Below are 16,708 nucleotides of genomic sequence, written 5' to 3' on the forward strand. Positions count from 1 at the left end.
GCAGGGTATAAAATATAATATATATATATATATATATATATATATATATATATATATATATAAATACTGTCACAGTATGAAATGTGATTTTAGCAGTATATAAGATATAAAAATATTTCCACAGTATGAAAAATGTAAAACTATAACAGGATATAAGATGCAAATATAAATATTGCACCGAATGAGATGTGAACCGTAGCAGAGATATAAATGTAGCACAGTATGAAGTAAACAAAAAAATAATACAATATAAGTATTGCACAGTGTGGGGGGAATTATTAAATAAATAAACATTTCAGTCTGAAATGTAGAATATTGCACATATTGCGGGAACTTGATGATGGTGTTTCCAAGGTGGGTTGGGCTACAGTCATGGGTGTAGAAGGAGTACAGTAGTGGGCTCAGCACACACCCCTGTGGAGAGCCGGTGCTGAGTGTGTGGGTGGAAGAGACGTGGTTGCCAAGTTTGACAATCTTTGGACAGTTTGTGAGGAAGTCTCTTGATTCTCAAGAATCAATAGAGTGTTATCGTATTGGAGAAGGCTTCACCGCAGGATTTAAAAAAACAACCTTCAAACACGTCCAACAAGTCATTGATTAACCAAGAACACAGTCCGCTGATTAGAAAGTGTTACAACAACTTCTTATAAATTTGTTCAGATTGATTTTCACTGTAAAAAACATCTTGTGAAAAATGATGTTGAGAACAACACTTGCACTGATTAGTTTGAATTCAAATATTTAAATCACAGAAGATAAAGTGAAGAACTCAATGAAAGAGACTTCCTGTGTGGGCTCGTCTTCAATCGACCTGTTAGCATGTTAGTACAGCCTGCGTGCTGATTAAGGATCATTGTGTTTCCTTCACTTCTACTGTAGTCAGAGCAATTAATAAACCCAGCGGCTTACCATGTTACAGCTCTTTATACAATTCAATGAGTCTTTCAAACAGTAAATTGTCTCTTACCTGCAACACGGTGAACAGATCTGCGTCACAAATATACTTCAAAGTCAAGTCTCCTGACACCAGGAAATCCTAAGGTCTAATAATCACCATAGCAACAAAAGATCAAAGGTCACAGCTTTATGTGTTTTTATTGATGTTAGGATGTTTATTGTCTCAGATGATTTACAATGATAGATCATATACTGCTTTGATATCAGATATCGTGCTCTAGAAAATTGTTTGAGGCAATCTGCAGTGGTCTATATAAAAAAAGGAGAGGCTGCTATATGGGATCAACTGCCTGTTAATAAGAATTTAAATGTGTAGAGAGGTTCTGTACTTGTACAGGTATTTTGTGCACACAGGTAAGGTTTACACATGTGGAAAAAAAAACACTTGTAGCTGTATGTCACGAACACACCAAGAGACCCAAATGCACGACTCGGTAGGCAAAAAACAGTTTCTCAAAACGTTTATTCCAGGCAGGGTTCGGTACACGGTAGTCAGTCCAATAAAGCAAAAGTACAAAATCGACATGCAAAAACGGAATCCAAAAACACACGGGGGTCAGAACAAGAATCAGAAAACTAGAATTGCTGGGACGCTGCTACGATGAGACAAGACGAACTGGCACAGAGTGAAGGGGAGACAGACATTAAATACTGAACAGGGGGTGGAGTTAACAAGACACAGGTGAGACACATCAGGTCATCAGCAGGCTGAGACACACTGGGGGAAGGGCATGCAGCCAACAGACCTGAAACGAGACACAGGGTGAGTAACAAGTAAAACAAGCACAGGACATGATACATGAGGAAAAACATCAAATAAACAAACACTTAACCCGGGGATGTGACACTGTAGAAATATTCTGTACATATGAAAAAGAATTTTCTCTCTGATGTGCATGACAACTTTATTTGTACAAAACACGATTTTCCAGCCTTTATTTCCGACAGCGTCGCAGGGTCAATTTTAGATCTGCAGGGAATCTTCAGGTATGTGGTGAAAGTCCACGAAATTAAGCATCCACTAATACCAGTCATGACATGCTATCATGTCGATAAGAGAGGTTAATAAAGCTCTGAAATCATCATGCTTCGATTTATTCATTTCAAAGCGTTTTAATTTATAGTGTGTTATTATTTTAACGACATCCTTAAGTCTTTGTCAGTGTGTAAATGTGATTCAAAGATTATAAGCTACCTTCGCTATGATGCTCATGAGTGCTAGTTTAGCTTGACTCTGGAATCTCTGTATGTTTTTAGTGAGACTCCAAGTGTGTTTGCATCCTGAACTACTCTGCATTTAAATATTCTGTTATCCTCATAAAAACCATCACATGACAATAATTACAGTACATTCTATCATATTTATTTAAACGCTTGCATTATTATACATTTCAACACATTTCAATACTTACAAACAATACTTTATTATATGATAAAACAACAATACATTATATAATAAAAACAACAAGAACAATATATTATTACATGATATAAATAACAGGAACAATTCAATACATGATAAAAAACAACAGCAACAATTCATGACATGATAAACACTTCTTTTTTACAAGTTAAAGACACTAGGTATAATGTAAAATATTATATTACAAACAACAATTCATTAAATGCTAAAATCAACACCACTTTATTACATACTTCAGTACTCAACTAATCTCTGTCTACATGTGTGAAGGAAGTTCTTTTGAAGGAACATACAGTCCCCTGATGATCACTAATATAAGTTGGCCACACTACTGACTGTACCTGGTGTTGTGTTGTTTTCACAATAAGTGGCCAATAAGTGTGCCTCTCTCAGTAGTGGGTTGTGTCACTAGCTGTCATCATTAAAATCTCCCATGACAGCAATTGTGTTACTAAAGGGGTCAAGCCTATCAAGCAACTTGCTGAGATTCCTTAAACAAGGACATGGGGTAAGCCGGTGGTCGATAAATGACTGCAACTACTAAGTCCAGACACTCTAAATTCAACTCTGGCAATTTGATTTAATTGTCTGCACTAAACATGCTAACACCACCATGTTGTTGGGCTTGCAATGCTGTGAAAACTGGACTATTACTATTGTACGATAAACTTCGTGGACAGTTTGAAAAACTGTAACCATCAATCTTTATCGTTTCTGAAGACGCATCAGGCAGCCATGTTTCTGTAACAGCAATGCAGTTAACCTGCAAATTCTGTGTACAAGCCACCAAATCCTGTAAGTGCAGAGACAAATTCTGAACATTCATCAAAAACACATTGAAAGTCTGTGTGTCGGTGTGCTGTGTGTCATCAACTAAGAATGGGGGCATACTCTCCATAGCGTCCTTAATGTTCTCTTTACAGTATATTTTTTGTTCTCTGAAATCCTGAATTACGTATACACTGCTGACACACGTCCCGTCATTACTGCGGGTAAAGACGCCATCACGTGCTGCCTGTGACCTGACACCAATGAACATGGCCGCGGGAAGTGGGGCCCCTAGTGGTGAGGGGGAGATTTTTTTTTAAATGTATTAAAACTATTTTTGCACAATTTATAAATTCCTTAAGAATCTTGTGGGAAAAGATTTTGACACACGTAGGCTATTACATGTATTTTTATTTTTGATTGAATTATTTTTAGGCTTAATCAACACAAGTTCACGGAAGTTACGTTGTTAACGTCAGGCAGGCTCGTGGCTGCAGACGCCGAGTGAAGTGAAAAGGTTCCCCGCTCGCTCCATGCTCGGTCTACGAATGTCACAGTTCAAGATGTAGCATCATGTTTAAGCTCCAGTAACAAACAAGAGCCATAACAGACTCCAGTTCACCTGCCGGTCTCCACTAATCCACATGATCCACACAATCATCGCCAAATCCCGTTTTTTAACCTCAAAAAACTTATTTAAAACAAACTTCACAGAAAAATGAGCACTTGAACACCATGTAGGGTGATAATATCTAATGATCACAGCAAAGTTTGGGTCTGGAAAAAAATTATGTGGCGAGTATTTTAACTTAACAGTTTGACCCACATCCCATCTGTTTTCACTAAGGAGGCGGGGTTTATGACCTAGAACTGCAGCCAGTCAGTAGGGGGAGCTCTATAAATAAAAGCTTCACTCCACAGGGGACCTTGTCCCGTCCATTATTTTTACAGTCTATGGTATAACAACTTGTTTGAATGATGCTGAAGGAAACGTCGTCCTGAAATTACAGCACAATGACGCAGTTCAAGTTTGGGATGTTTTATTTTAGGGACAAGACAATTCACGTCGAAAGTACAGACGTTGAGACACCTCAATACAGGCAGCAGCTTGTTCAGGTCTTAAAAGAGCCGGACCTCTCCAGTGAAGACGGATGGATCGAAGTGTGCTGGACCACCAGGAGGAAAGCGCCTCAAAACAAGATGGCCGCCAAACTGCTCCTGCTCGGAGGTTTGTATTGTTGCTGTGAATTATCTTTGAATGAATAGTCTCACTACGATGACTAAACAAGTTACCAGGCAGATTTATTGACAAACTGCGTTAGCAGCAGCTAATGCTAGCATGAATGGTACTGGTCCAACTTGCCATTTGATGTTGTGTGGAGAATGTTTAGCAGACGTTTTTGTGTTTCTAACTGTAAATACACTGTTGTACAATGTTAAGAAAAGACCAAGAACAAAAACAAAACGTGTTTAGAAATGTGTTCTGCAGCACTTGTACTAGTTAAGTGTTTGTGATGATTTGATAAAGAATTGACTCATGCTTATTATTGTTAAGTTAACCTTGTATGTAATGTAACTATGTTAACTTTGTTCATAAGAAGACTTCAAGTTATTTGTTGTGTATAAATATCTGATTAGCCGTTATGCATTTGTTGTACATCTAAAATATTGAGTAAAAGAGGGAAACAAATGGGGTTGACATTTATTTCTGGGATGGTTGTTGTTACAGACAACTACAAGGAGTTAATGGATAAAAAAACAGCCTTCCTCAAGAATGAGGACATGTGGCACATGCAAGGAGAAGGACCTCATCTTGTACCACAACACATGATGGAAGTAAACCAAAGGTGGTTTTTGTTGCTTGTGTTTGTAGTTTGTAGAAAATGCACTGTAATTAAGTTACATTGTGTTGCAACTAGAGACGCCCCAATACCAGACAGTTTGTAGATAGTCCTGATAGCATTCAAATGTGTGGATAACAAAGTCGATACCACAGCACATAAACCTTTTTTTCACCTGTTCAAACAGTCCCCTCTGCTCTAAATGAAACGTCTGTGCTGTACTTTGGTCCTAATATAACATGAATCAAGCAGCAGAGGAGGTTTGTGAGCCTGTAGAAACTGAAACTCTGAAACGGAGCGTTTTTCTCTGTGTGGTCAGACTTCTACAGAGCACAAACAAAATGGCTGCATAGCTTCATTTCACATTGAGGGTTGATAGACACTCAGGTTACTTAAATGTCAAAAACACTGTCAAAGTGATTTTTTTTTCATAATATGTCCCCTTTAATGAATTTATGACACTAATTTAAGATGTTTTATAGTAAATGATAAATGTTTTTACAACTTTTATGATTTTATTTAAATTTTTGTAAACATTTTAAACGCAGTAACAACACATTTTTATTAAATTAGAAATACATGGGGTCGCCGGTGGCGCAGCTGCAGTGCGTGCGATCCCATGTATTGAGGCTTAGTCCTCGTGCGCGGGCGGCCCGGGTTCGCGTCCGGCCTGTGGGGACAGGGGACAGGTGACAGGTAGGGACAGGTGACGGGTAGGGACAGGTGACAGGTAGGGACAGGTGACGGGTAGGGACAGGTGACAGGTAGGGACAGGTGACGGGTAGGGACAGGTGACAGGTAGGGACAGGTGACGGGTAGGGACAGGTAGGGACAGGTGACTGGTAGGGACAGGTGACAGGTAGGGACAGGTGACGGGAAGGGACAGGTGACTGGTAGGGACAGGTGACAGGTAGGGACAGGTGACTGGTAGGGACAGGTGACAGGTATGCAGAGATACAGGAAATCGCCGTCGTCCACGCCCTTCCCAAATCATCGACTGGACGGAAAGGTGAACAAGGTTTGATGTTTTTAATTTGAATTCTTTATCCAGCGAGCTGTATTTGATTTATTTGAGCCTTTTTGTTTGTGAGTGTGTGGAGCTTCCACCTTGTGGTTTGTGCGTGTTTGGAGCCACCAGCTGATTGACACCTTCAACACACAGTGTTTGATTGAAAGTTATGGGTTGTATTTTTGAGGTTCATTATGAATGATGGAGTTCACTGTTTGTTCTTATCAGCTATATTTGACACAGTTTCTCAACTTTGTAAATTCCCCTCCTGAATGATCACACATGGGATGTTCTCAGCTGTAGAGCAACTGAACACATGTCAGAAGTGAACATACGTTCAAAGCAGACAGATTCAGTGGATCCTGCTGAGAGGTGAACACACACACAAAGTGGATCATGTGTGTTTTGTGTGTCACATTAACTTCGTCTGCAGCTCACAAACTGTTCAAAAGAGAAGCTGAACTACCTGTGGAGGGTTTACAGTCCTGTCACCAGCTGGATCTGGGTTTGTTCTTGACAATAGATTAGCAGAGGTTATGTGCTCCCTAACACATACTGTTTCTAAAGTCTCTAAATGATGCAGTCTATTATAGAAGATGCATTGTTACACATCTTAGTTTTCCCAAGCTTGATAATGTTGATTTACTGTACAGCCCCTGCCTGACACACCCCTTCATCATGTGACTGCTCCTCACTTGGTTCATGTTGTCTAACCTCTTTGTAGTTGGCCCACTGCTTCTATCTTCTTTAAAAAACAAACCAATAAATAAACTTATAATATTCCATGTGTCATCCAGCAACAATAGATCCCAGACTTTGATAAGTCAATCAGCTGTCAGCATGTTGAAATGATACCTCCTCCTCCGTACACATATCACAGCCGCCATGTTTTTGTAGATTCAATCATTTGAATTTGATTCAAAAAACAAAAGCAAACAAAGCATCGATCTAATCTAATACACAGTTCATGTTCAAATGATGGCTCGTAAATATGCTTTATTTTACTTACCTGTCGTTCTGGTGAAGTGCCTGAGGGGGGCGCTGTTTTCCCATAGATAGACTGTATCTCATGTATGTAATAGAAGGAAGTGAGCGGAGGCAGAGCCGGCTCGAGTGCGCCTCTCGTCTTCTGCGTGTCTGTACCGGTATCCGACAAACACATTGTGGAGCCTCATCAGATATTTACCGTAGAGAAACCCGTGGACATAGTAAGCACGTCTATTAAATGCATATATTTGCACGGCCTCGGTCAAGCCGTGCAATCATTTCAAGGCCGTGTTTGTTTTTTTTAAATAGTGTAAAAAGCGGTTTGAAGGTTCAGCAAAGACTGAATGACATGTTTTAATCTTCTAAGAAATGATGGCTCTCTTTTATTGAATCTGGATTCTCATGGATCCGCTTAAGAAGCCTGAACTTGACCAAAAGAAGCACATGCTCCTCCAGTCCTTTCTCTCTTACACACACACACACACACACACACACACACGCAGAGAGAGAGAGAGCACACCTTTAGGCTTTACATCTTTAAAGTTTATATTTCTGTTAATTATATGTAGTAATCTGTAGTAGGCTTTATTATGATAATCATCATACTGTTTCATTTATGATGATCTTAACTCTGTGTTTTCCTCAGGCCCGTTAATATGGAGGATACATTCATGCAAAAATAACCATGTAAGGTTTATTTTTATTTGACACTATTATAGGTCTATTTTAGCTCCCTCAGATAACAACACGAGTCACGTGGTCTTGATTAAAAAAAACAAAGTTTATTTAGTCCTGCAGACCAACCGGTGAGAACTGGGATTAAAGAAGCAGAGAGGAAAAAAGACTGAGTGTGTTTACATGGATTCATGAGCCTGATCCCGGTTTGGATCATATATGACGTTTACATGTGAAACCTGCTTATTCATATCCCTGTATACATGATCAATAATAGTATCCTGATTGATCATGATGTTTATTTTTCACAACACAAACCGCGGACATTTAGAAATCTGAGAAACATTTCAACACTGTGGCTTATAAATAAGAAATTACATCTGAACAAAAATATCCCTTTAATTGACCCCTTTATTAATCCAAAATAAAGTCAAAGTCCCAAACAAACGAAATATTCAAAATGATGTATGAAAGTTCAGTTGAAATGATATTTTTAGTCCACAGAAAAAGAAGGAAGACATCCACCAACGAGGCCGTTTGCTCCTCCAAAACAAACTTTATCTGTGTCCAAAAGAAAAGTTCAACTTTAAATCTCCTTAAATACATCTTTTCACTGAATTACAATCAAACCCTATATAGTGTAACGGTTCATGTTGTTAAGTTAGTGTGTGTGTAAAGTGTTCATAATTACGATTATGTGAGAGTCAGTAAATGCACCTCGGAGAACGTGCTGTGTGGCTGTAGGAGAGAGAGTTGTGTTGTTACGGCAAGTTGTGTTATTCGCTGCTAATAACGGCGTGGTCACGGCCGACAGTGACCGGGTTCATTAAAAAGCTGTTGATTGAACACTCTCGTCATCCTTTAACGTCCGTACGGACGCTACATTGGTGTCAGAAGTGAAACTACGGAGTTAGTTAGCCGCTAGCGTTAGCCGCAGCTATGCATCGTGCCAACATCATGGCTTCCCAGCGAGAGTTTACCAGCACGCGTCCTGAAATGAAGGAGGAGGCGACGGACAGCGACTACGGCGATATGTGGAGCCGTGATGCGGACCACAGGGAGCGCCTGAGACAATCAGCCAGGAGGCTAGCTGCTGATGCCGGATTCGGCTCTTCAGGTGGGGAGAAGCACGCTGGCGCCAAAACGTGTGACTCTGCGCGGGCTACGAGCCAGCTCCAGGTGAAAACGCCAAAGTACACCGGTAAGGCGGACTGGGTTGCCTTCCATGCCCAGTTTGAGCTGCTAGCACGTGCCATGGACTGGTCTGAAGCAGATAAGGCACTCCAGCTTGCCCTTTGCCTCACTGATGACGCGCTAGCATGCTTGTTGCTGCTTAGTCCAGCCGAGAGGGATGACTACGGGGCTTTAGTGGGTGCCCTTCAGCGGCGTTTTGGACAGTGCGGCCAGCCTGGGGTTCTGCGCTCTGAGCTGTCTAACCGACAGAGGCGGCCGGGGGAGCCGCTTCGTTTGCTGGCTAATGACATAGAGACGCTGGCGAGAAAGGCATATGCCCACATGCCTGCTGATGTGCAGAGTGAGCTAGCCCGGGACCAGTTTGTTCGTGCCATAACACCCAGGGAGCTGCGTGTTCAGACCCAGCTGGCCCACCCCCGCACCCTGCAGGAGGCGCTGGAGTTGGCGTTGGAGAGGGAGATTATTGGAGGGCCCACAGGATGTGACCACAATGACGGTGGACCTGCTGTGAGATCTGCGGTTCAAGTGGATCCAGGCCAAGAGAAGCCAGCTTGGGCCACTGAGTTGACTGAACTGGTCCGGGCCGTGTCGCTGCAACCACTACGCAACGATACCCGCCCTCGTCGCAGTCCCCCTGTCTGTTGGGTGTGTGGTCAGGTTGGCCACATCAGCGTAAGGTGCCCTAGGCGGGCTGGTGATCCGGGAAACGGCCCGGGGTCTGCATAGACGGGACGGTGCAGACCCTTGTCCCTGTGTCCCACGCTGCCCCATTGGTAGGTGGTGGAGCCCAGCAGCACAGACGGGGAAACCTGGCTCCACTTCCCCCAGAAGCAGACGACAGCATTGAGTCTGCAAGGGTGGTGGGCTGGACTCACTCGGGCGACTTCTGCCATGTCCCCGTTACCCTGGCGGAGACCCAGCGCATAGCCCTTGTTGACACGGGTTCCACTGCGACGCTGATGAGACCGGATGTGATTCCAGCGGGGACACGGTTGGAGCCTACAGTGGTAAAGCTGCGTACGGTGACTGGTGAACTGACCCCGATGCTGGGGAGAGGGAGGGTGGCTATCCGGATAGGGGGGCTTGTAATGGACTTTGAGGTGTGGGTTGCAGCAGTCCAGGATCCATGCATCATAGGACTTGACTTCCTGCGGGCCGCTCGCTGTGTGCTAGACCTGGGGAGGAACACACTGGCTTTCCCGGAGGGCCCCATTGTGGGACTGGTGCGCCCCACACCGGCCCTGGGGTCACAGCTGGAAACTTCAAGAGCTGGCGAGATTCATTATCAGCCAGGAGTGGCACCCCAAGCTCCCGCTCTCAGCCCTGAACCCCCCTCCTCCCCTGCCCCGGTCAGATTGACTGCAGTGAGGGAGATATGGAAGCGCAGCTGTGACGGCTTGGAACCTGAGCAGCAGGAAGAGCTGTGGCAGGTTTTGCTCGAGTTTCAGGACATGTTTGCGCTTATGGAGGAAGAGGTGGGCCTGACACACCTGGTACAGCACGAAATTGACACTGGTGATGCCCGACCCATCAAGACACGCCCTCGTCGTCTCCCTATGGCACACCAAGCAGCGGCAGAGGTGGCAATCGATGAGATGCTAAAGGCCGGCATAATTGAGCCCTCTGACAGCCCCTGGGCCTCGGGGGTGGTGATGGTTAACAAGAAGAAGAGTTCAAAGATGAGGTTCTGTGTTGATTATAGACCACTGAACAGCGTGACCAAGAAGGACTCATATCCATTGCCCCGCATTGATGAGTCGCTGGACTTGGTGTCAGGTTCGTCCTGGTTTTCCTCACTAGACCTGCGCAGTGGATACTGGCAGGTGCCCCTCAGCCCCTCAGCCAGGCCGAAAACTGCCTTTTGTACCGGCAGAGGATTGTGGCAGTTTCGGGTCCTCAGTTTTGGCCTGTGCAACGCCCCCGCCACGTTTGAACGCCTAATGGAGAAGGTGCTGGCTGACGTCCCCAGGCAGGAGTGCCTTGTCTACTTGGATGACATCTTGGTCCACAGTAGTGCCTTCAAGGCGGCCTTGGGAGCCCTGCGGCGGGTTCTGCAGAAGATATCAGCTGCAGGACTAAAGCTTCACCCTGATAAGTGCTGTTTCATGAGAAAGGAGTTGGAGTTTCTGGGACACAGGATTGGAGGAGAGGGCATCAGCACGCTGGAGGACAAGGTGCGTGCAGTGAATGAATGGCCGGCCCCCACCAACCTGAGGGAGCTCAAGAGCTTCGTTGGACTGGCATCCTATTACAGGCGGTTTGTTCGCAGCTTTTCTTGCATAGCTGCACCCCTCTTCCGCCTGCAACAAAAAGACACTGATTTTGTATGGACAGCAGACTGTGAGCAGGCCTTCAGCTCTTTAAAGAAGGCGTTGACAGAGTCCCCCGTACTCACCCCCCCCGATCCTGGCCAGCCGTTCGTCCTAGACACAGACGCCAGTGATGTCGGGATGGGTGCTGTGCTGAGCCAAAAAGGGCCAGAAGGTGAGAAAGTGGTGGCGTACTTCAGCAAGACCTTCAACAAAGCTGAACGACGCTACTGTGTGACACGCAGGGAGCTCCTAGCAATCGTGAGAGCAATAAGCCACTTCAAGTATTACCTCTGCGGCCTGCCCTTCACTGTCAGGTCAGACCATGCAGCACTCCAGTGGCTGATGTCGTTCAAGGAACCAGAGGGGCAGATTGCACGCTGGTTGGAGGAGCTGGCGCCATACACCTTCCAGGTGGAGTACAGGGCCGGAGTTCGCCATGCTAACGCTGATGCTATGTCCCGCCGGCCCTGTGCTTCTGATGGCTGTCGGTACTGCGAAAAGAGGGAGGCTCGGGAGGTGGAGCTCTGCACGGAGGAGGGGCACAACCCTGTGCTCGACGAGGATGGACTAGTCTGCAGAGCAGTGCAGATTGTTGGGTCATCAGAATGGAGAGTGCATCAAGAGCAAGATGCCGATCTCCGACCAGTGCTGCTGTGGGTGGAGTCCGGAAGGAGGCCCTATCGGAATGAGGTCGCCGGGTGCTCCCCTGCCACGAAGGGACTCTACGAGAAGTTTTCAGCTCTTCGACTTAAGGACGGGGTACTTCAGAGAGCCTGGAAAGTGCCAGCTACAGGAGGGGAAAGGTGGCAGGTGGTGGTCCCCAGAGCTCTAAGAGAAGATGTGCTAAAAGCCTGTCATGGCACGGCTGGAGCGGGACATTTTGGAGTCTCAAAGACCCTTCGCCGGGTGCAGCAGAGTTTTTACTGGGGCCAGCTCAGACGGGACGTGGAGGACTTTTGCCGCCGCTGTGACCTCTGCACATCGCATAAAGGCCCCCCCGACCGATCCCGCGCCCTGCTTCAACAGCTGGCAGTGGGAGCCCCGATGGAGAGAGTAGCCGTGGACATAATGGGCCCTTTCCCACGCACAGACAGGGGGAACCGTTATGTCCTGGTTGCCATGGATTATTTTACGAAATGGCCAGAGGCGTACGCCATACCGAACCAGGAGGCAGAAACTGTTGCAGATGTGCTGATGGAGGGCATGTTCGCCAGATTCGGGGCAGCTGAGACTATCCACAGCGACCAAGGAAGGAACTTTGAGTCAGCAGTTTTCTCTGCCATGTGTGAGCGCCTGGGAATGGAGAAGACTCGGACCACACCTCTGCACCCACAGAGTGATGGACTCGTCGAGCGGTTCAATAGGACTCTGGCGAAGCAGCTGGCCATACTCACCGCGGAACACCAGCGCGACTGGGACATGCACCTACCCCTTGTCTTGCTGGCCTACAGGTCTGCTGTGCAGGATTCCACCTCTTGCACACCTGCTCTGCTCATGTTGGGTCGGGAGCTGCGGACCCCAGCAGAGATGTTTCTTGGAAACCCTCCGGACACACCGGTAGCTCCGCCAGGGCCGGAATATGCCAGGAGGCTCCAGGATAGGATGGAGTCGGCTCATGCTTTTGCCCGTGACCAGCTTGGAAAGGCAGGGGTAAGGCAAAAACGAAACTACGACCTGAGGTCCAGGGGCAGGGACTTCGGGGCTGGTGACTTGGTGTGGGTGTACACCCCGAAAAGAAAGAAAGGACGGTGTCCAAAGTTAGACTGTCATTGGGTGGGGCCCTGTGAGGTGTTAGAGAGGTTGGGGGAGGTTGTGTATAGGGTCCAGCTGCCCCCTAGAGGGAGACGAGTGGCTCTTCACAGAGACAGGTTGGCCCCATATCGAGGGGATGCGCGCCCACTTCAACACCCCAGGACCCCGACATCCCCTCGGAGAGGTGAGACTTCACCACCCCTTGACTCACCTCCTGCACAGCAGCCGGATGCTGCAGGGTTGACCACACGGCCCCAGAGACGAAAAAAGACTCCGGGTCACCTCAGGGACTTTGTTTGCGATCCCTCGGGGCGAGGGATTTAGTAAGGGGGGGACAGTGTAACGGTTCATGTTGTTAAGTTAGTGTGTGTGTAAAGTGTTCATAATTACGATTATGTGAGAGTCAGTAAATGCACCTCGGAGAACGTGCTGTGTGGCTGTAGGAGAGAGAGTTGTGTTGTTACGGCAAGTTGTGTTATTCGCTGCTAATAACGGCGTGGTCACGGCCGACAGTGACCGGGTTCATTAAAAAGCTGTTGATTGAACACTCTCGTCATCCTTTAACGTCCGTACGGACGCTACAATATGGATGAGCTATCTTGACATAACAAAAAAACCCATCATTAATGTCGTCATAGCAACAAAACAAACATTCACACGAGCACAAACCCAAAATGATAAATAACTCCCCCCCCCCTCCTGTCCCCCCTCCTGGTCTTCCTTGTAAGAGGCCTGGCTGACCTCACAAATAATCTCAGGTCAGGGAAATACTTCTCCAAGTCCGGCTCCCTGACTCCAAACGTCTCCTCCAGATAAGACTTGATGTACTCCTTGGTGTACAGAGGAGAGTCGTCCTGGGTCTGAGGGAGGTCGCTCTCTGAGTCAATCCACACTTTTTTTACATTTCTGTTCTTTGTTTTTTTATTCTTTTTTCCTCCTTTTTCGTTCATTTTTCTTTTTTGTGATATTTGGAGGAGAGTGTCATCAGACATTTCCTCCCCCTCCATTGACTCAATGTCACACCATTCATCTCCATGAGGCTCATCGGTAACCACGGGGGCCGACGTCGCGGGGGGGGGGGTCCCCCCCGGACGGCCCCGCTGGAGTAGCTGTATCCCTCCTCTCCACAGCAACAACTGGAGTTCCCCACACTGTCACCAGTGCAGAGACGTCCTCCGCGGGCGGGGCTCCGCCTGGAGCCTCAGCAGCAGCCGGTAGATCTCCTCCCGAAGCTGCAGCTTCCACGATCGTCTGGCCTCCTCCCGGCACGGCTGCGTCCGCGATCGGCTCCGTGATCGGCTGGCCTCCTCCCGGAAGTGTAACGTCCGTGGTCAGGGGGTCTCCCCCCTGCACGGCAGCATCCACGTCCGCCGGACCCACCCGCGGGCCTGTCCGCGGAGCGTCCGGGCAGGAGCGGATCAGGTGCCCCTCTGCCCCACAACCAAAACACTTCATCGACTCAGATGTCACAAAAACAACATAATTAAAACCGTCGATCTTAAAAGACAAAGTCAGGTTCAGATCAGTCTTTTTTTCATTTAAAATCATATAAACTTGTCTTCTGTGACAGACAACGTGCTTCAGTTTATGAGATTTACATCCTAATGAAACCATCGGTTTCGGTGATCGGTGACACCAGTTGTCCGTATCGTGACAGTTCTTTAACCAGCAGGTCGTTTTTAATAAACGGGGAGCGTTAGAGATCATGACTCTTGTGGCTGGATTAAAAAGAGGGGAAACAGGAGTGAAGGTGCCACGTATGCTCACTCCCTTCTCCACCACCTCACCAACCTTCTCTGTGCTGTCCAAAAACAATACTATGGCCCCGTTCATGCGCGAGGCCGACTTGACGCTGTCACATCCGACCAGCTCTCCCACAGCCAGCCCGGCCTCCTCCACCGAGCACTGCACCGCGGGGAGAAGCTTGACCGCATGCCAGGAAGTACTGGCTGAATGGCATCTACACGGTTAATCTTTGTGCAATTACAGTCTCTTTAGATTTCCCGACCACCTAAAAGACATCAGAGCCGACTGATCTGAAGTTTACATCTATTTTTAATCTGTATTATGATGATATTTATGTGAATTCAAGACTGGAAACTACAAGTAAATCCAGAGAATATCCTTTTAGGGCTCCTCCTCCAACCATCCCCATTTTGTCTGCCAGTTTCCCGACAATTACTCGTCCTCTCTGTTTTTTACTCTCACACAGATAATTCTTCTTCTTTTTACTTTGGTGACTTTCATTGAAAAACCTTGGCTTTCAAAGCAAAAATACAGGAAACACTTCAGAAACTGATTTGACTCACTGCTGTGGTTTAAAATTTGTAAAGCTAAAAATAAAACGTTTGTAAGCTTCAGGGCCCCCCACAGGCCTGGGGGCCCCAAGCAGTTGCCTGCCTTGCTTAGTGACAAACAGCGGCTCTGTAACTTCTAATATACGGCTAAACTAAACTCAGACCAACAGATAAGCAGGCGCTGCTCAGGGAGGTTTTTTGCTTTACAGAAGTTCACATCCTACAGAAATCGTCCGAGTACAGGGAGACAGTTGCTCACTTCTTACGACCACTTATATTCTCACGTGCCTTCAAATTTATAATGAAGAAATAATCAAAAGTGTATCACTTATGTAGGACTTAAGCTTGTATTGCACTTTTCTAGTCTTCTGACTCCTCAAAGTGCTTTTACACTGCATGTCACACCAATTCTTTCACAACCTGATTGGATGGTTGCTATATATATTGACAATGAACTCATCCCATTTATAAATGCCCCCGGCTGGGGAAGCAATTCAGGGTTAAGTGTCTTCATCCATGTCCACATCGGACATGTTGCTCGCAGGGGCTAGGGATCGAACCTTTGACCTTCCGGTTAAGAGACAACCGACTCTACCAACTGACCTACAGCCTCCCGTGTCTGTGGTATTTTCATTTCATTTCATGGTTAACAACTCTGCGTGGACCTTTCAGTAACTTCTCATCCTCTACTAGAGCCATGTCCTGCGTCATTTAGACTTACCACTGTTTTCTCACTGTTTTTCCCCAAGATAAAATTATGTAAAAGTGAACCGTTTATTTTATTTTTTTTCCAAGTAAATATAGTAACTTTCCACACAAAGTTAAAATTCTGTGTGCATGCTCATTAGCTGCTCACAGTGCGGCTCATCTTTAGATGTAAAGCGAGCTGAAGGCGATACCAGGCTGATTCAATGATATCTGTATCCGCCCTTAAGAGAGGCACAGTTCAAGTTACAGCTAAGATGCTAAGATGCACCCCCCTTGTCGCAAGAACACCCTAATGCATCCTCAAGGGCCCTTCACCTGCTCTCTGCTGCCTCGGTCACCATGGAGATCTGACTAATTTTGAAAACGATATAGGGTTCAATAAGTACACACACATTTGGAAGAGCACGGGCTAATCATGTACACACTTGATGAATGCGGGGAACTACAGATGTGGAAATGGAAATGGAGTGTTCTTTGACATGCTTTAAAAACTCACATCCTTCCTCCCTCCACTCAAAACAAAACCATTTTTTAATAGTTGTTTGTGAAAGGAAAATAAATGGATTCTGGTTTGATGGAAACATGGACAGAAAAGCTGGTGGAGGGACCGAACGAATGTAAGGCCTGGGCCCCCGAGGCCATTAGAGGTGCAGCATGCCTGCTAAATTAGAGTAATGAGGAGTTTGGTACCCAGCTAGCTACACGAGGGGAGGACAGAGGAGAGGAGGGGAGTGCAGGATGAAGGCAGAAAACACACAATTCTTTAAATGAGGAGGGAGCAGGAA

This window comes from Symphodus melops (genome assembly GCF_947650265.1).
Source record: "Symphodus melops genome assembly, chromosome: 23".
Lineage (NCBI taxonomy): Eukaryota > Metazoa > Chordata > Actinopteri > Labriformes > Labridae > Symphodus > Symphodus melops.